The sequence below is a fragment of the Vombatus ursinus genome, unplaced genomic scaffold (genome assembly GCF_900497805.2).
Source record: "Vombatus ursinus unplaced genomic scaffold, bare-nosed wombat genome assembly UNPS02014768.1, whole genome shotgun sequence".
NCBI lineage: Eukaryota > Metazoa > Chordata > Mammalia > Diprotodontia > Vombatidae > Vombatus > Vombatus ursinus.
This window is the reverse complement of record NW_020954546.1, coordinates 1,260,088-1,280,532: the sequence shown is the minus strand read 5'-3', so window position 1 is coordinate 1,280,532 and position 20,445 is coordinate 1,260,088.

Genomic DNA, 20,445 nt, shown 5'->3' with positions numbered 1-20,445 from the left:
TTCCTTCCTTCCTTCCTTCCTTCCTTCCTTCCTTCCTTCCTTCCTTCTTTCCTTTCTTCCTCCCTCCACCCCCATTATTACTTTTTGTCTTTGTATCCCAGCCATTTCTCCTTAAACACTGCCCCCTCCAACCCTGCTTTGTAGCAAAGAATGGTGTTTAAGCAAAGCTAATTGAACCCAGACTACGTCTGAAAACATATACCACATTCTCTGTTAGGAACTCTCCTCTTCTGTACTGCAAAGTGAGATACGTGCTTCATTATAAGTTCTCCGGGACTCAGAGTGCTCATTATCATTCCTCAGAGTCTGAATACTTTCAGAATTACCATTATTTATATTATTGTGGTCATTGGGCATAACGTTCTTTTGGTTCTGCCACCAGCCCAGAGCTCCTGGTTTCAACCATAAAATGGAGGTCAAGGAAAATGTGGACCGGAAATCAAAGACCATTTAGTTTGTCTATTGGGAGAACACAAACATCTAGGCAGGGTAATAAATCATTGGGCTGGGAAATCCTTTAGTCTCCTGCAGATTTTTCACAGAGGAAGAAAGTAAGGCCCAGAGAAGGGGGGAGTGATTTGTCTAAGGCTCTGTGGCTGGCTTAATGGCAGGGACAAGATAGAAGTCCACATTTCTTGTACCTTGAGCAATAATTTCTTATGTGATGCCGATCCCCAATCTGTGGCCTTTTCTAATCCAGGCAAACCCAGAATAGCATTCTGCTCCTCAACTCTCCCCCCCCATCACTTTGTGTTTCTTTATTATTTATTTTGTGCCTTCTTATCTATGCACATATTGTTCCTCTCCAGTAGAATGGAAACTTTTTGAGGGATAGAACTGTTCTTTTTTTGTCTTTGAATTCCCCACTCCTAGCACAATGCCTGGCACTTCATAGTAGGTACTTTGTAACTGCTTACTGAATTGAATTTAACTTCCTTGGGAAAGTGAATATGAATAAATATAACCAGAACAAACCCTGTCACACCATGCATTTAAGACATTGCTTCTATGCAAATAATGATGCCCCCCCCATAGTGTCATTTTTTTCTCATGGAAACAATTAAAATTGTAAGTGGGTAACATTTGAAAGTGAAGTTTCCCAAGATTCTAACTTCTCCATGCCTGGTGCTAGGTGTGTGACTATGGACAAGACCAGTTTACACCTCTGGGCCTCAGTCTGCTCCTTTGTAAAATGAAAGGACTGGATCTAATGATGTCTAAGGTAGCTCCCAAGCTTTAAATTCTATTATTCATATGGCATAACAGCTGTAAGCTCTTGATGGCAGGATTATTTCATTTTTGTCTTTGTAGACCTGGTGTCTACTGCAGAGACTGGCACACTGTAGATACTCAATAAATATGTGTTTAAGGAAAATGATAAATGTTGGAGAAGATGTGGGAAAATTGGAACACTAATGCATTATTGGTGGAGTTGTAAACTGATCCAACCATTCTGGAGAGCAATTCAGAACTATGCCCAAAGGGCTATAAAACTGTGCATACTCTTTGACCCAGCAATACCACTTCTAGATAAGGACCCACATGTACAAAAATATTTATAGCAGCTCTTTCTGTGGTGGCAAAGAATTAGAAACTGAGGGGATGTCCATCAATTGGGGAATGACTGAACAAGTTGCAGTACATGAATATAATGGAATAATATTGTGCTATAAGAAATAATGAGCGAGCGGACTTAAAAAAAAAAAAACTGGAAAGACTTATATGAACTGATGCTGAGTGAAATGAGCAGAACCAGGAGAACATTGTACACAGTAATAGTCGCACTGTGTGATGACTGACTTTGATAAACTTAGCTCTTCTCAGCAATGCATGGATCTAAGACAACTCCAAAACACTCACAAGGGAAAATGCTATCTACATCTAGAGAAAGAACTTTGGAGTCTGAATGCAGATGGAAACATACTATTTGTGCTCCTTTTCCTTTGTTGTTTTGTTTTGTCTCTTCTTTCTCCTGGTTCCTCCCATTAGTTCTAATTCTTCTTTACATCATGACTAATGTGAAAATATGTTTAGTATGGATATGTAAGTAGAGCCTATATCAGCTTGCATGGCATCTTGGGGAAGGTGGAGGAAGGGAGGGAAGGAAAGAAAATTTAAAACTCAAAATCTTATGGAACTGAATGTTGAAAACTATAAATTAATTATTTAAAAACAAATGCTTGTTTAATTTGATAACATAAGTTGTATACTCTCTACAGGTCTATTCTAAGTTCATAGCCTTAGTAGTCAACTCCACTCAATTTGGCTTCACTCTGCAATCAAACTTTTATAGATTATTATTCTCTGTTCAAATTCTTACCCATCTCCCCCATCCCTTATGCCCACTCTACATCCAAGCCCTCCCTTTAGTTATCCTGGACACTAAATAAACATGGTATTTGCTAGTTTCTTCAATGTCTTAGCCTCCAGCTGGACTGAACTCTAGACACCTCTAGACACATCAGGCCTCCTCCGAGGTAGTGTGCTCCTGTTCTCTCAGCTACTGGAAATACTCTGAGCTAGCTTCTTCCTCTACTTTCTAGACAAACAGACCTGGGACAGCTGCCTTTAGAGACAATATGGTGCAGTGGATGGAATGTTGGATTTGTGGTTGGAGAACCCATGGTTGAAAACCAGCTTCATCACTCACCACCACCTGTGTGACTTTTTACAATTTGTTTTCTTCACCCCTTGATGCCTCAGTTTCCTTATTCATTAAACAGAATTGCTGACCTTATTTCTACCTCTGAACATATGTTCCATTATTTTTCACACTGGGTAATTTTAGTTGAGGCAGGGAGATGCTCTCCTCTCATCTGTCCTTCACTTTTGGTAAGGGGGTTACTCTTCTTTGGGCCAACCTCTTCTCTCCCATCCCTTCTCCTCTCATCTCAACTGAGCTTGGAGAGACTATAGCCCTCTGAAATAGAACACCTGCATTTTGTATCAAGGAAAATGAGAGATAGAGGAGAGAAGTGATCTGTTCCAGTGTGGCATTCAATGATGTGGTTTTTCAGTGTCTTAGGACCCAGTTCTGTGGGACAATAGCTACAACTCACACAGGGTAATTTGGACTTTTCCCCAGGGTGCTGACATAGATGTATGAGTGTGTATCTGTGTTGAGGAGGGGTATACTTCTCCCTTGTGGAAACTACTGTCCCACCACCAAGGCTTATGATTCTCTTTCGGTCTGAGTTACCTCCACTGAGTGCCACTGCTGTGTAACCTCTCTCCTTGGCCACCTTCCCTGCAAAACCTTCTGTGGCTACTTCTTCCCACACAAATTCACTTGTGATCTGACTGTCCTTGGTACTTCCTCCTATCTGTCCCTCCAAGTGTAAGAGTCCCTAGCTCCAGCTCTGTGCAGGTCTCAGTTTTTTCCCACGTGAGATGGATGAGATGGTTGGGCAATGTAGCCAGTCATGTAGATTGAACTTGTCAAGCAGCCAAGACACAGCCTAGAGAGCAAAACCCATAACCATCTTCAGCTTCCTTCCCCTTTCTCCTCCCTTTGCAAGCACAGTAACCTTCCCTCAGACTAAAATGTGGAGCATCCTTCTGCCTTTAATGTATCTCCTTCTGGTAACACTTTGTGAGAAAAATCCTGTACTTAGTCCAAATGGCTCCTCAGTGTTTTATCTGGATTGAGGTGAAAGCCCTGTTGCTTCGTGCCCTCTCTGGGGAGGAAAAGAACTCAGCTGACCATTAAAAATGAATCAATTGCTAAGCCCCTTCATGTACCCACCAGCCTCCTGCTGGCTTCTTGGGATATTTTATATGAAAGAAGACTGGCACAGAGTCAAATAGTCTTCAATGGCCATTCCGGTCCCCCTAGAGACCCTAGTTTGGAAGGTAGAGGGGAGGGAAGAGAGTGAACTGGATAATGATTTTCCAATTAATCAACAAGCCTATGTTAAGTGCCTATTATGTGCCAGGAACTGTGCTATGCTGCATGAAGCCTCCTCTGATTGCTCCAGGTGCTAGCAAGTCTGCCTGACAATCATTGTACATCTATTTTTATATATAATGGCATAAATAAATAAAATTTTAAATATATATATACATAATATACATCCATGCACATATGAACACATATGCATATGCATATATATAATAGATACATCCATACACAAATACGCATTACATACATGAAAATATATATACACAACATATATACACATATATACACACACAGTGACATATATGTTGTCTCCTTTTGATAAAATGTAAGTTTCTTGAAGGCAAGTCCCATTTCATGTTTGTCTTTGTTTCATCAATGCCTAACACAGTACTTGGTACATAATAGGTTCTTTAAAAATGTTTGCTGATTGATTAATAGGTTCTGAGGACAAAGACCAAAAATAAGACAGTTCTTGCCCTTAGGGGGCTTCCACTCTTCTGGGAGGATACAATGTGTTCACTGATAAAGTACATACAAGACATATACAAAATAAATACTAAATGATTGGGGGGGTGCTCTATGGGGTATAGAGAAAGGCCTCATGAAGGATAACACCAAGGTTATGAATTTCGGTGACTGAAAGAGTAGTGGGGCCCTCCACAGAAATGGGGAAGTTTGAAGCTCATTATTCCTTTTTAGTCATTAGTAAGAGTGAGCTGATTTTGGATTAAAGCAACCACTAGCTGGACCATCTGTTGAGTACAATTTCAAAAGTAGCTCACATTGGGAAGGAGCTGGGGGGCTGGTGACAGGCTCACGGAGCCATTGTCACTCACTTCTCTTCCCGAGAACCTGGCACATGGCCTTAGAGATTCACTGCTGCCCTCAGCCCCAGCTGTCTGCCCTCTTTGATGTTAATGGGAATGAAGGCCGTAGCTTAAGGCCAATTGGTAATAACATCTCCCTGACTGGAATTGCTGAATATCTTTTGTCAGAAAAAGGCTTATTATTTTTTCCACCTGAATTATCTATAACTTTTTCACTGACTCTGGACTCTGAACCTGATTTGGTTTCTCAAATCAAGAATCAAGAAACCTCAGGCAAGTCACCAGGATAGCTGTGGTGTCATGGCCAATCTCTCGGGTTCTCCTTATTAGCATCACCTCTTCCCCATAAGCAATGCCAACACCTACCTCTTCTCTTCAACCTTGTCCAAGTTTTGATGTGTCACTTATCTTCTACTCAGTAGAGTATATCATCAAAGAATAGATCAGTCAATCATTGAGCAATTATTAAGCACCTACCATATGCCAGGTGCTAGGTTAAGTGTGAGTGGGGGGGCCAGTGTGAAACATGAATAGAAACTTTTCTGAAATAAATCTGTCATAGAGGAATTAATCAGATTATCTCTAGAGATATCTTTCTGTCTTAGTCTTCCTTTATTCTAGTGGAGGGTTGCTTGTTTATTTGTGTATTTACTTTTGGCAGAAATGATTGAATTTTCTTAATGTTTTGTTGTTTATATTCAGAAGTTCTGCACAATTTTGTTGTGTTATTCCCTACATTATAATATTCACAGTTTTTTTTTTCTTTCATCATTTTATTCTGGGAGACCCATAATCCTTAACTCATTTCTAGGCAACTAGTCTTCAAGGTCAGTTGCTTTGAGTTGTATAGAATACATTTTTTAAATGTTGTGTTTTACTTCTTCTCTGCCAAATTTTCCTCCACTTCAATTTTATTTTTGTTCTGAATTTGTTAATTTGCACTTTATTGTTTAGAGAGATTTTCTATCATTGCCATTTGTTCTAGACTGCTAATTTTTTTTAAGTTCAAAAGTGAGAGTTCTAATTTCCAACCTATATTTACCCCTAATAAATTTTTTAAAAAATAAATTTACTTCTCTTTGGAAACATTCTGGAGTTTTTATTTTTATTTTTGTTCTCTGGGGAGTCTACAACATTCTGTCTTTTATCAGGTGCTATTGGTTCACTTTTCTTCATATACTAATTTTTGCTGAGAACTTTGTAATTTCTTTGATGTTTTATTCATTCTTTTTTTGGCAGGGAGGGGGTACGCTCTGCTGATTTATCTATTATTGTTCCAGACTTTTATTTAAGCTCTTCTTTTAATATCTTTGGTGTTTCAGACATTTCCTTGTATGCACATTCTAATCTCTCCCCCTTTCCTGAGGAGCATATCCCAAAGGTTTGCCTGTAAATCTGCCTTGGTCTACTTTGATTTAGAATATAAAATTTCCAGGCCTGGGTCTCTGGCTTGAGAGCCTTTGGGAGGATAGGACTGGCCCAGTCAAGTTCAGTCCATTTTCCTTCAGGCCGATATAACTGCCAACAGTAACATCTTTTTGATTCCTCTCTCCACGCTCCTCTTTTCCTTCACGTGGCTGGACAGAGTCCATGCTTTCTGCTTCTTTTTAAGATGTATCAGAGGATATATTTGGGAAGTCATCAGAGTCACTGAAACAGCATGGGATCCTAAGCTTAAAACATAAACTTTCAAGTTTACTTGTACTCACTGCTATGGGATCATGGAGTCTGGTAGCAGATCAGCCCCAAGGGAGCATTCAAAGTATTGATGTTCTTATGTGTTAATAATAAGGATTGCTTTTATTATAGACTTAGTAAATATCAATAGCCATAAAATTTCATTGTGCACAGAAAAAAGGAAAGGTATATAAAACTATGAACATATTATTTATAATCTGCTTTTTCCCCCATTTATGTAAAGCTTATTTTTAAAATTCAGTTTTAACATGATAGTTTTTATCTAGTCTGTCTCCCTTTCTGAACTTCCTTCTTCTCTCTTGTTTTTTCCTTTTAATGATTCATTGGCCTTTTTTTCTTGTTTTTCTGCCTTTTTAGCATAACTATTATTACCCACTTCCATAGCTTCTCTAATGTTCCCCCCACCAAAAAAAAACTGGAAAGATAAAAGTCATCCTTTGTAACAAACAAGTGTATTCACACACAGAAAATCCACATATTGGCTAGATCAGAACATATGTATGACTCATACTACTCTAGTTCTTCACCTCTCTGGCAGATGATGTAAAGCATGACTCATTGTAAGTCTTCTGGAGTTGTAATTGGTCATTGTGTTGATCATAGCTTTAAAATCTTTCACGTGTTTTTCTTTACAATTATGTAGGAAGTATATAAATTGTTCTCCTAGTTCTCCTCACATTACCCTGAACAAGTTCATAATGTTCTTGTTCTCTTGTTCTCTCTCTCTCTCTCTCTCTCCCTCTCTCTGTCCCTCCCTCTTTCTTCCTCTCTCCTTCTCCTCTCTCTTCCTCTCTTGTCTTTCTCCTCTCTCTCTCTTTCTCACACACCCCTTTTTATTTCTTATGGTGCTATAATATTCCATTATGTTCATATGCCATAATTTGTCCAGTCATTTCCCAGTCAATGGGTACATACTTCATTTCCAAGTCTCTGCTACAAAAGGAAAAAAAAAGCTTTGTTACAAAAATGTTTGAAGTTATGGACCTTTTCCCTCTTTCTTTGATCTCCCAAGGGTATAGGCCTGGTAGTAGTATTTCTGGTTCAAAAAGTGTGCATAGCTTACTAAGTTTTTGGATTTCCATATTACTTGCTAGACTCCTACAGTTTTACCAACAGTGCCTTTAGTGTGGCTGTCCTCCTATAATCTTTCTAACAACTATCATCTTTATTTTTCTGTCATCTTTGCCAGTCTGATTGGTATGACACAGAACCTCAATATTGTTTTAATTTGATTAGTGATTTGGAGCATTATCATATGGGTGTTGATAGCATGCTTTTCTTCTTTTGAAAACTGCCTGTTCATATCTTTTGACAATTTTCTGTTTGAGAATGTTTCATTCTTTTTGTTTGTTAGTTTTTGTTTTTGTTTTTGCTAGGTATTGGGGTTAAATGACTTGCCCAGGGTCACATAGCTAGTAAGTCAAATGTGAGGCCTGATTTGAACTCGGGTCCTCCTGACTCCAGGGCCAGTGCTTTATCTACTGCTCTACCTAGCTGTCCCAGAATGTTTCATTCTTATATATTTATATTAATTCCCTATATATCAAGGATATTAGATCTTTATAATAGAAATATTCTACAAATAATTCCCCCATTTATCAATTTCCTTTCTAATTTTAAACTGCACTGATTTTTTGTGCATTTTATTACTTGTGATCCTCTGTATCTTTTTTTAAGGTTTCTCTTCACTCTAGTGTTTCTGTTTAAATATTTCTATTCAGCTCCAGTTTTTTAATCAGTAATGCTTGAAAGTTGTTGCTAAAGATCCATTTTTTCCCCTACCACTCCCATGGAATTATATTGAGTTTTGTAGAGTAAGTTATTCTTTGTTCTAAGCTTTTATATTTTGCTTTTTGGAGTCTCATATTGCAAGATTTTTCTCTCTTTTATAGTAGTTGCTGCCAAGTCTTATGTGAGCCTGGCTGGGGTTCCTTGGTACTTGAACTTTTTCTTTCTGCCTGTTTACACTCTTTTTTTCTTTCTCTAACTTGGGATCTCTGAATTTTGGTTGTGACATTCCTAGGAATTTCCAGTTATGGTTTTCTTTCAGATAATGATCAGTGAATCATTACTATTTCCACTTCTTTTCTTCATATTCATTTTATTTAACCATTCCCTCTGGAAGATTTTAAAGAATGATTTCTTGAAATATGGCGGCCAGGTTTATATACAGTTACATTTTTCAGGGAGTCCACTGATTCTTATTTTATCTCTCCTTGACTTATTTTTTAAATAATTGATATCCTACATTTTCTCTTATGTTTTTCAATCTCTAGATTTAGCTGTATTTCTTATTGTCACCTAGAGTCACTTGGTTCTATTTGTGTTATTTTAATTTTCAGGGAGTCCACTCCATGGGTAAGTTCTTTATTTTTGATTCTATACTATTTATTCTCCTTACATATTTTTCCAGAGCTCTTATTTTACTTATGATTTTGTTATTATCATTTTTTTTTAATTTCTTGCTTCATTTTTGTCAGCCTCTCTTGGAGTCCTTATTGCCACCCCTGTACTCCATGTTTTTTTTTTTTTTTTTATCCTTCCAAGACTATGATTTTACTTGTTGTTGTGGAATTTTTTCTTCTCCTTTTACCTCTTGAGCATCTCTTGATACATGTTATTTATTTATTATGTTTGGAATTTTCTGTTGGTTATTCATATCTTTCTAGTTTGAGACTTACTGACAGTGCCATGTTCTGCCTCCTTTTTTACTCTTGGATGGGATGGTTAGATCCTTTTATATTCTGCCCCTGATTCTTTGAGCTCTTGTCACCGCTTTCACCTTCATCTGGTGTATCTGCATTTAGAGTTCTGGCAAGCTTCTATGAACCTAGTCAGATTGCTTTGACCTTCCAAGGTTCCTGGAGGCATCTTCAGTAAGATAACTACTATCTTCCAGTTCTGCTGGGACATTCGAGATCTGAGTGCTATGGATTTCTGATGATCCTAGGGTGGCCCAAGTCAGGATCCTGTGGTGTTCGGGCTCCCTGGAACATCCAGAACTAGATTGCTACTTGTAGGAGTCAGACCTTTTTCACTCGTCATGTTAGCTTTCCTTGTAGGGCCCCTCTTCCAACTTAGAGTTCCAATCACTCTTTTTGTGTAATCTTAAGCTGGATGAAGGAGCTTACTGATGTCTCCCTTTGCATTTTTGGATTGTTATTTAATCTAGTGTCCTTTTTGTGTCTTTGCTGGAGTAAATAGGAGAGCACTGTGTTCTTCTGTAAACTTTTACATCATCATCTTAATTGGGAGTGAATTCATAAGTGTTTTACATTGTTGTATGTTACATTTCCTCTCTCCTGTGAATTTAGTTGTAATTACTTATGGCACATAAAACACATACAAAAATGAATAATTCCTTATGTTACTTGTCACATGATTCTATTCCTTGATTTTAAGCATAATCACAAATGACCTACCTATAATCATTTCTCTATTGTAGCTCAAACATGGTATAAGGTTGCATGGCCAAGTAAATATAACTTCCCCCATTATACAGAGAAGTTCCATTTGACACCCAGCTTATTTAGTTCACCTTTATGGTAGATCGACAGGAGGCTATAGGAAAGGGTCTCAAAGGATGAGTAAGAACAGATGGGTTATGATCTACATCACTGGAGGGAATACCCAAATCAATGGGTTAACAAATCCATCAAAGTAACAAACATTGCAAAATAAGGAGATGTGCACAGAGATCAACTGTTACCTACTCAGAGTCCTTTATCAGAACAATGATAAAGAGAATGAATCCCACTATCCTTGGTCAGACAGCATATGGAGAACATACTCAATTTGAGAATCATATTTTCAAGACAATGAAAGGCTAGAGGAGGTTCAGAAAAGGGCAGCCAAGAACTGCTGGGATTCAAAGGAAATTCAAAATCAGGCCAACATGACCATTAGTTGAAGGAATTGGGGCTATCTAACCTGGAGTACAGTGGCCTTAGGAGATGCCTGATGAATACTTTCAACTATTGTTAAAGAAGGTTTAGATTTGTTCTGCTTGGTCCTGAGGAGAGAGAGAGAGAGAGAGAGAGAGAGAGAGAGAGAGAGAGAGAGAGAGAGAGAGAGAGAGAGAGAGAGAGAGAGAGAGAGAGATTTGGCTGGATATAATGGGCAAACAAAACAAAACAAACAAAAAAGCCCTCTTGCTAATAACTGGAGCTGTCAAAATGTGAAGATCAAGAGAGTAAAGGGACCTTATTTTATGGATGAGGAAACTGAGGCTCAAAAGTCTGTGACTTATATAAGATGATACATGGGTTGTAAGCATGAGAGTAGTGATTTTAATGCAGTTCTTCTGACTCCAGAGCTAGGGTTCTTTCCATGTTATCATGTTGAATGGGCTGCCTTAGAAGGTAATGAGTTTTCTATTACTGGAAGTTTTCAAGCATTAGCTAGATTGAATAATGCTCAAAGATGTTATAAAGGGGATTTCTACTTAGGCAAAACTGGGGCTAGCTGACCTCTGGGGTTCCTTTGACCTGGTTGATCCTATGATTCTTTTAAGATTGGTTTACAGTTTCCATTAGAGCATCTGTCTCCTGGCTGCTGTCCAGGGTTAGATTAATCAGTTGCAGTATCTACACTGTCTTTTCATGAAACTCCTCCTAAATGGTAGACATCTTTGTTTTCAGCTGTTTCTCTCTTCTGGGGACACTGATAATGTTAAATCCTAGACTCCTCTGAAATCCCCAGACCAAACATCTTCCCAGCTTCCTGATCACTTTCTAGAGCAGCTCAAACTTGGAAAAGCTGATTGATCCCATAGAAATGTTGCTAGACTGTGAAAAGGCTTCTTTCCTCCAACCCCCTTTATTTTTAATGTAAATTCTGTAACATATCGGTAAATATATTTTCTAGTGGTACAGGTCAGGAGAGTATATGAATGAGGGGAGCTCACATCTGTTGGAAAGTCAATTCTCTTTCATTTATTGAGACTGAGTCATAGGGTGGGCCAAAATAGGTATAGCCCAAGAGTAAAAGACACATAACTGGGGAACAGACATGTGCTGAAGAGAGAAACACTGGCCTGGGAGCTACAGAAGCTTATCAGTTGTGCCAAATGATGAAGCCTCATCGTCCTGAGTTGCTTTTTCAGTTCAAAGGGAATGAGAGACTCCCACCTTGTTGGCACGAGAGATAATTATTTAAGAAAGCGAATTGCTCAGCTGCGGCCCAGACAATTGTAGGTGAGGACATTTTCAGCAAAGCATCTACCATGGTGAGATGTTGCTTGGGATTTGAAATAACTGCTTAATAATTGACATGGCCCCTGAGCTCTATTCATTCCTTTGTTATGACTGGGGGAGAGCATGACAAGCCAGACACTTTCCTATGTGTCCATCTTCTCCCTTTGTCCCCCCAGTCTCCTTACCTTGTCATTGAGCTTTGAAGGGCTTTAATCATCATTGAGATAGCCAGGGAGTCAAGATGGACTGGGACTAAAAGGCAGCTCAGGCATTTAAAACCCATCTGCCCAGCTCAGCCCTGGAATTTTTTTGCCTTTTCAGGCAAACTCATAACATGATGTCCCTTCTGAATGCTTACCAGACCTTCATACTAGCCCCTCCTTACACACTCTTGGGAGGTATTCTGAGGTCCTGAAATCCTTGTGGAGACTAGATGACCCTGGCTTCTGAAACGTGTTCCAGAAGAGCACAAATTTCAATAGGTTCAACCAAGTTAGAAAGTACAGGCCAGCTGGCAGCCTGTGTTTCTGTTGTCCAAAGACCAATCTAGCTAAGGTCACTGAGGCTCATCCTCAGACTATTTGATCACTAGGGGATGGATATTTTATCTCTGTTAACTAAGATATCCTCTTCCTCCTCCTCTTTCTCTTCTTCCTCCTCTTCTTCCTCTTCTTCCTTCTCATTATCATTGGCAGAGTGCAATGGATAAAGTCAGAAAGAAGTGGTGAGCAGTACTGCTTCTGATACATAGCGGCTGTCTGTTCCTGAGCAAGTCTCTGTTCCAGGCAACTCTAAGACAGGAACAATTCTGGGACAGTTTCAGATCTATGTATAGCAGAGGGAGTTTCTTTACCAAGAGTCCTCCACACCAATGAAATAATGGATCCAAATACTTCTACAACCCACTCCTTCCCTCTGCTTCACCATAGCCAGGATTTATCTCATGCTTTCAAGTTTTCAATGTATCTATATATTGTTATCTAAATCCATATTTTGTTGTCGTTCAGTTATTTTCAGTCATGTCCAACTCTTCATGACCCCATTTGGGGTTTTCTTGGCAGAGGTACTGGAGTGGTTTGCCATTTCTTTCTCCAGCCCATTTAACAGATGAAGAAACTGAGGCAAATAGGATTAAGCGACTTGCCCAAGGCCACACAGCTAGGAAGTGTCTAGGGCCAGATTTGAAGTCAGGAAAATGAGTCTTCCTGACTCCAAGCACTGCATTCTATCCACTGTGCCACCCAGCTGCCCTTTTTTGCCAAGAAAATCCCAAACAAGGTCACAAAGAGTCAGACACAACTGAAAAGTAACTAAATAACAAGAAGTGATTGTCTTCCTGATTTCAGGTCTGGCACTCTTATCAACTGCATCACCTAGCTGTCCTAACACACACACACATATACATAGTATATAAAGTGTATGTATATATACAGATATAGATACTAATATACAGACACACACACACATATATATATATACACACACACATATGTATATGTATATATTCTTATCAGGTCTCACAACAATCCTGCGAGATAGTCATTGCCTGTATTATCAGCCTAATTTTACAGACATGGAAACTGAGGTTCAGAAAAATTAAGTGGCCTGCCTGTGGACTCACAACTAGTAAGTGCCTGAGGTGGGACTCAAATCCTGATCTCTCCTGACTTCCATTTCAAGACCTTGATAGATGGAGAGACTGTGATCTCTGCAGGTAGAATATGTACTTAGGAGCAGTGAAATCATGGATCTTTAAAGTGAGAGTGTGAGAAGTGATGTGGGATGGGCCATCCCGGGAGGTAGGAGTTGCCCCCTAATTGGAGGTCCTCTCCGAGCACAGGCTAAATGATCACTTGTCAAATGTGTTCTATTCTTTTTCTGTTATGGATTGGACTCAATGATCACTGAAGTCTATCCTAACTTCACAATTCTGTGATTTTTTTTGTGATTCTGTGAACTGGAAGGGACCATAGATGCCTCTTTGTTCGACCCCCTGTTTTAGAGATGGGAGGACTGAGGATAAAACTGTGATGTGAATTGTTTAAGGTCAAATAGAACTGCTTGGTGGTTGTAGGGTCATAGATTTAGAAGTGGGAGGAACTTCAGCATTCCTTCTGGTCCAGTTCCCTTATTTTATGGATGAAGAGACTCAAGCCAGAGAAGTTAATTGACTTGCCCAAGGTCACACAGGTGGTTAGGAGGAGAGCTGGAATTTGACCAAGCTAGAAATAAAATGTAAATCTACTGATGCCTAGACCAAAGCACTTTCCACAGGGTCATGAAGCCTTTTATTTTAAAGATGTGCAACATTTAGAAATGTGTTTTTTTTAAATTACACAATTGGTAAGTTAGCTGGCTCAAGGTGGGGCTTATTTGCATGGAAATTAAATGTGATGCTCTCACATCCTTTCCAAGCCAGGGGAAGTTGGGAGGTAGCAGATTAGGAGGAGGTGATGTTGATGCAGATGGTGGTAGAGTTGGGCTTTTCTGTACTTGGTCCTGGTTGTGAGGTTCTCACATGTTACAGAGAGGATTGGCATTATTTGTCAGTGAAATGTGACTTGAAGCTTAGGATCATTATTTTATAGCTAGACAAGACCTTTGAGGTCATCAAGTCCAACCTTTCCATTGTACAGATGAGGAAACTTGAGGCTCAGAGAATTGATCTGTCTAGAGTAACTTATTGGTCAGGATTTGAACTCAGCTCACCCAAATACTAAGTTCAGGACTCTGTGGATAGAGGAAAGCATGAGAAAGTTCCTGGGGATGCTTTTATCATTTGGGGTCCATAAAGAACAGCTGATTGCTTTAGTAATTGCCCTAGCATGTATAGGTATCCAGGGTATATTTAGGTGAATCAGAGGGAGGGAAGAGAACTAGCTTGTAGTGGGGAGAGAGAGGGGAGAAGGGAAATGTGAGGTGATCAAGGAAGTAGAAGCCTGGTTGTGGGTTGTGGGCAGTGTTGAGCTGCTTGGACTCAGTGGCCAGGCCCTGGGCACATCCCTCACATGCAAGGGTATATGTGCTCTTCTGGCATCAGGAATTATACTGTTGCCATAACCCTGAGGTGCTGTCTTTTTTCTGGCAATGTTGCCACGTACCTGGGAGCTGGTATGACTATACCCAGGGGAAAGGCGGTGATGACAAGATGTGGTCAGGGTCAGCACACGCTGTGTCTCTGAGAACATTCTTTCTGAGCCAATCCTCTATTCCTAAGGGCTTATTGGTACCAGAGTTGTGAGACCCTGGCCATTCAGGATCAGGGACCTTGACATCACCCTTCTAGGGGAAGCTTGGGAAAATGAGGCAAGGGAGGTTGGAAGAGAAGAAAGGACCATGGTTCTAGAGCTTCCAGGGATCTCAGAGATCTATTCCAACATCCTAATTTTGCTGAGGAAAAAACTGAGACCCAGAAAGGCTCATTTGTCCAAGATCAAACAGGTAGATTTGAACCCAGGTCCTCTGACTCCAGAGCCAATGCTCTTTCCATTTCATTGTGGAATCTACTGTATTGCTACTAGTTACTTATTTAAAGGTAACTGCATGGCAGTATACATTTGCTATGCATAATTTTGGCCATCCTATGCCTCCATTTCCCCATCTGCAAAAATGAGAATGACAGGAATGGTGTTTTATAGGGCTAATAGACACCCTGTGTATATGGGACCACTCCTTAGAGGAGCCGGCTACCTTTTTGTCCTAAAAAACTCTTGAGGTATCTGAGCATCTCATATTCAAATACAATATGGGGAAACAGAGAGTAATTATTATATGGAAAATCCTGTGGCCCTCTAAGTCACTCTACTGACTCCCAGCACAAGCTTCTACACACTCTCTCTCTCTCTCTCTCTCTCTCTCTCTCTCTCTCTCTCTCTCTCTCTCCCTCCCTCTCACTCTCCCCATCCTCCCTCACAGCCAGTTGCTATTCATCCCTTTCAATCTTAGAAGAATCTACAATCCAAAGTGCATTGGTTCTTTATTCGGTCAATATTTAGATCGAATGATATTGATGGGTACACAGATTAGTGGATCAGTCAATGAATACACAAGTTATCCACTACTATCTCTAGCATCCATCTTGTCTTCTCATTCCACTACATTTCCCCAGGGCAGTTTTCTTTAGTACCTGTTTGACTCTTTGAGTAGCCACCTAACAAGGCTCCTTGCTTCATTCTCTCTTGCCTCTAATTCATCTCTCACTTCACTGCTTGACAGATCTTCCTTACACATAGATCTTGCTTTATCACTTCTCATCTAAAAAAATTCTCAATGGCTCCCTATTACCTATTAACTAATGTTCAAGCTGATTTTTTTTTCTGGCATTGAAGAATCCTTACAGCCTAGTACCACCCTACTTACTTTATACTACTTAGGTGCCTGCCAGGTGTTTTATGATCCATTCACACTGGCCTTGAACCTGCTCTGTGCTTTCATTTCCTGTTTCCTCTCCCCTCATCCCTCTCTGCCTATTGGATTCTTACCCATTTCTTAAAACACTACTCAAAGGCCACCTCTTCCAAGAAGTCTTCTCTAATTTCCCTGCCACTCATCAGTAAAGACCTTTTCCCTTTCACAGCTCACATATCACCCCTTTGATGCAATTATCATGGATTATTTTAACTATTACTTGTGTTTTATCCCTCTAGTAGATTGTATGCTCCATGAGGGCATGGACTGAGTCTTATCTAAAGTTTGTATCTCTACCCCCCATCCCCAGCACAGTGTTCAAAGTTCAGGATACATGTTTGTTGATCTGAATTGAAAGGGGGGGGGAGAGAGAGAGAGAGAGAGAGAGAGAGAGAGAGAGAGAGAGAGAGAGAGAGAGAGAGAGAGAGAGAGAGAGAGAGAGAGAGAGAGAGAGAAGTAGTGGGGGGGACTAATTCTGTCCTAGCTGTGACTGGGGACTCTGGCTCTGCCTGGACTGGTCACTACAGAGAGTAACTAGGTCAGAACCAAAGGAGTTTTCCAGGCCAAGCAACAGTGGCTTTTTAAAATGGACTGGAGAGAAACAGCTCTGAATGCTAACAAAAGGCAAATGAGGGCTGGAGGAGAAGAGCTTTTGGAGGTAGATCCTTTGGCTGAGTGGCAGGGGAAACTTGGCCTCATTTTCCTGTCAGGTAGAGACCATGCCATACATACAGTTGCCCTTTGCCATTCTGTCATTTATTACACCTTATGTGTAACATGTGGAGGAGAAAAGAAGAGAATTGAGGCAGATAAGGTTTCTCCATGCTCCTTTCTGGGCCCTGAGATACTTTTCAAAATGGAATCATTTCTGTGCTGGGAAGTCCTAGGATCTTAGGGATCCTATGACGTAGAGAAGTCAGGATAATGCTATCATCTCAGATCTAGAAAAAGGTGACTTCAGACACCATCTAGTCCAACACACTTGATTTAACAGAAGAGGAAACTGAGACCTAGAGAGGGTGACTGTTAGGATCATAGATGTAGAACTGGAAGGGACCTCAGGGGCTATCTATACAGCTAGGTGGCTCAGTGGATAGATTACTGGTCCAGGAATCAGGAAGACCTGAATTCAAATCTGGGCCGAGACACCTACTAACCAGGTAAGTCACTTAACCTCTGTTTGCTTCAATTGCCCTTGATTCTTAGTCCAGTGAACTTTCTAGTATATCCCTAAATAGCTCCCATCCCTACTTATTAGCCAGAGGCACCACTCAAGGAGATGAGTGGAAGTCTTAGATAAGGGCATGCCTCTGTCCAGCAGCTGAAGAGGGAAAAGCCTCAACCCAGCCAAGAGCTGGATCTCCTCTCTTTAAAGGCAGTACTTTGCAACTCCAGACAGCCCTAGGCATGCATAAGATAGAGAAGCAAACCAAAAAGGGTATTTTTGCTGGGAGAAAGTTGAGGAAACTTTCCCTTCAGCTTGGTTGAGTCTTCAAGGTGGCTCATGGGGCCCTAGCAGTTTTTCACATGCCAGAGTCATCTCAACGTCTTAAAGGCACCAGATGAGCATGGCCAGCATTTCTTGCCAGTTGGACCAAAGGACTCAGATTGAGTGAGACCAGATTGATTGCATGAGCTCATATCAAAGGGCCAGCTCCTTCCAAGGGAGCCTGCACCTGTTTTTTTGTTTTTTTTTTTTTTGTTTATTTGTTTGTTTTGCTGGTGACTCTCCCAGACAGCATGCTGCTTCCTTGGGGAAGACGGTGATGACTCCTTGGAAGTGTGCAACAACCTGGAATGATTATGGCTCAGGAGAATGAGAGAAACTGTGAGCTGAAGCACTGAAGTCTGTCTCTATGAATTTTTGATGGACTCCATTGAAGGTGTGTCCTTGGAGGTGTATAATTGAAATTCAGATTTGGATATTCTGTTACTTTGCAATATTCTTTATGAGGTTGCCTTGCCCCCCTTCCCTTTATTTCCAGATGACTTGTTGACCATTTTAGTGACTCTATTATGGAGAAAATATATTGATTTGTCAGGGTGGTGTCAGTATTGCTCAGATGAAAATTGATTTATCTCTCCCATTGCAGCTTGTGTTTTCACTCAGTTCACCTCTCCTCTCCTCACCAGGGCCCAAGGGAGAATGAGCTGGGCACCTCCCTGTTGGAATGCTGTCACCCCCCACAAGCTATAAATCAAGCTCTGAGCCCCAGCTGTGGCAGGGTTTATGTTCTGTGTGGAAGAGATAAAATAACTCCTCGTTTGCCTCTGCTGGTGTTTATGACGTTTATTTTCATTTTTCCCCTCCCCTGACAGGCACACACAAAGTATGTACACACACACACACACACACACACTCACACACACATTCAACTTGTCTAAGACACATGAGGATAAGACAACCACACTAGACACTGGTTCTCCAGACAAGAAGGAAGGTGTCAGAGGAATCGGGCGACAGAACTGAGAGAGATCTGACCTTCTTCCCTTTCTGTTTCAGAGAACGCCCAGGGATAACACAGATGCTCTATCATCCTCATGCTTCCTTCAGAAATTCTCTTGTTTTTCTCATCTCTACCTGTCCATTTCCCCATTCCTAGCAGCAATAAAGTAGAGCATAGAGACTGGACTGGGGAATTCATTGGTTCAGGGGATCCCTCTCCCCATGCAGCTTGGCATATTCTCTGAAATTTCTAGTCTTGGAGTTGCCTAGAACATGGAGAGGTTGCCATGCCCAGGGTTACACAGTTAGCTTGTGTCAGAGCCTAGATCTTCCTGGACCAACTTCTTTCCACTGCCCCATGATGCCTCTCTCAAACTGTACATATATAATTAGAGGACAGGGCCAGGATCAGTGATTCTATTGGTGTAGGGGACTCTCAGGTAATGAAATTCTTTGTACCAATGCAGCAACTTCTCTGCAATTTATGGTTTTAGAAAATTGCCTCTAAGTACTGAGAGGTTATTTGTCCAAGGTCAGAGGCGTTACTTGCACCCAGGTATTCCTGGCTTCAATGCTGGCTTTCTATCCTCTCTAGTCCAATGATCCCCTTATATATATGAGTATATTCAACAAATTCAGGGTAATTTTGTCAAAGGAAGAAACTAGCAGTAGGGGCAGGGGAGGGGGCAGAAAAGGCCTCATGTTGGAATTAGCACTTGAGCTAAGCTCTGAAGAAAACTCCATTGTAAGGAGCAGGGTGTGAGGATGCTTTGCATTCTAGGCACTGGAGACAACTAGCACAGAGGCAGAGACAGAACACAGACAATTATATGTGACGAACAGCAAGAACAATTGAGTGGTGTATAATAAAGCTAGAAAGGTAGATTGGAAAAAAGGTTACTAAGTAAAAATCTAAAGGGGTTACACTTGAATCTAGAGGCAATAGGGAGCCACTGTAATTTACTGAGAAGAGTGACATGGTCAGAAGTGCACTTTAGGAAAATAACTTTGGCAGCTACATAGAGGACGGGTTAGAGAGGGGAGGGATGTGATGCAGAGAGACCGATTAGGCAACCATTGCAATATTCTAGAGAAGCACTGATGAAGGTAGGATTAGGGTATTGGCCATGTGAACAGAAAGAAGGGAATGGATACAAGAGTATTAATGTGGTATTAGACTCTTTACTGAGAATATCCTTTTAAATGGCTAATACTTGGCAACTTAAATGGAAGGTTTGAATGGTATGATCCAATATACAAGAAAAAGACATAAAACAGGGAAGTTGGAACATCCAGGACAACCGATCAGCTTGATCATTTTGTCCATGTCTGTTTTTAACCCTGTTTCATCAAAAGCTCTTTTCTGCTCTTGTGGCCTTGGCTCTGAATGCCACAGTATCTGGGGACTCTAGTGGGGCCATGGCTTCCTTGACAGTGACTATGATTTCCAAATCACTGAGCCCATGTCAAGTGATTAATACAAATTTCTGCATGTATATGTGGAAGGCATTCATGTTGTGTGTGTGAAATAATGATAGCCTACATTTGTATAAGGCTTTGTGACCAATAAGACACTTTCTCATTTCATCTATTTTTTCCTGAGATGAGAATTTTTTTTAAAGCAGAAAATGGCTTCTAAGATCTGTCCTCAAGTCTTTTTAGATTTACCCCAATCTCCAAGACGATCCATCAGTCTGTTGCTGGAATGAAATGCGATTCCCAGAGGAATTAGCCCAACCAGTCAATACTGAAAGCAAGGCCCTTTGATTTAGTATATTTTAACTTGTGGGGATTCCTAACCCAGGGTCCTCAGGTCAATATATTTCAGGGTGTCCATGAACTTGTATAGTAAAAAAAAATCTTTAATTTCACTAACCTCTCATTAAAATTTGGTATTTTCTTCAATTATTTGAAAACATTCTGAGATGAGCTTCATAGATCTCACTACATTTCCAAGAAGGTCTTTGACAT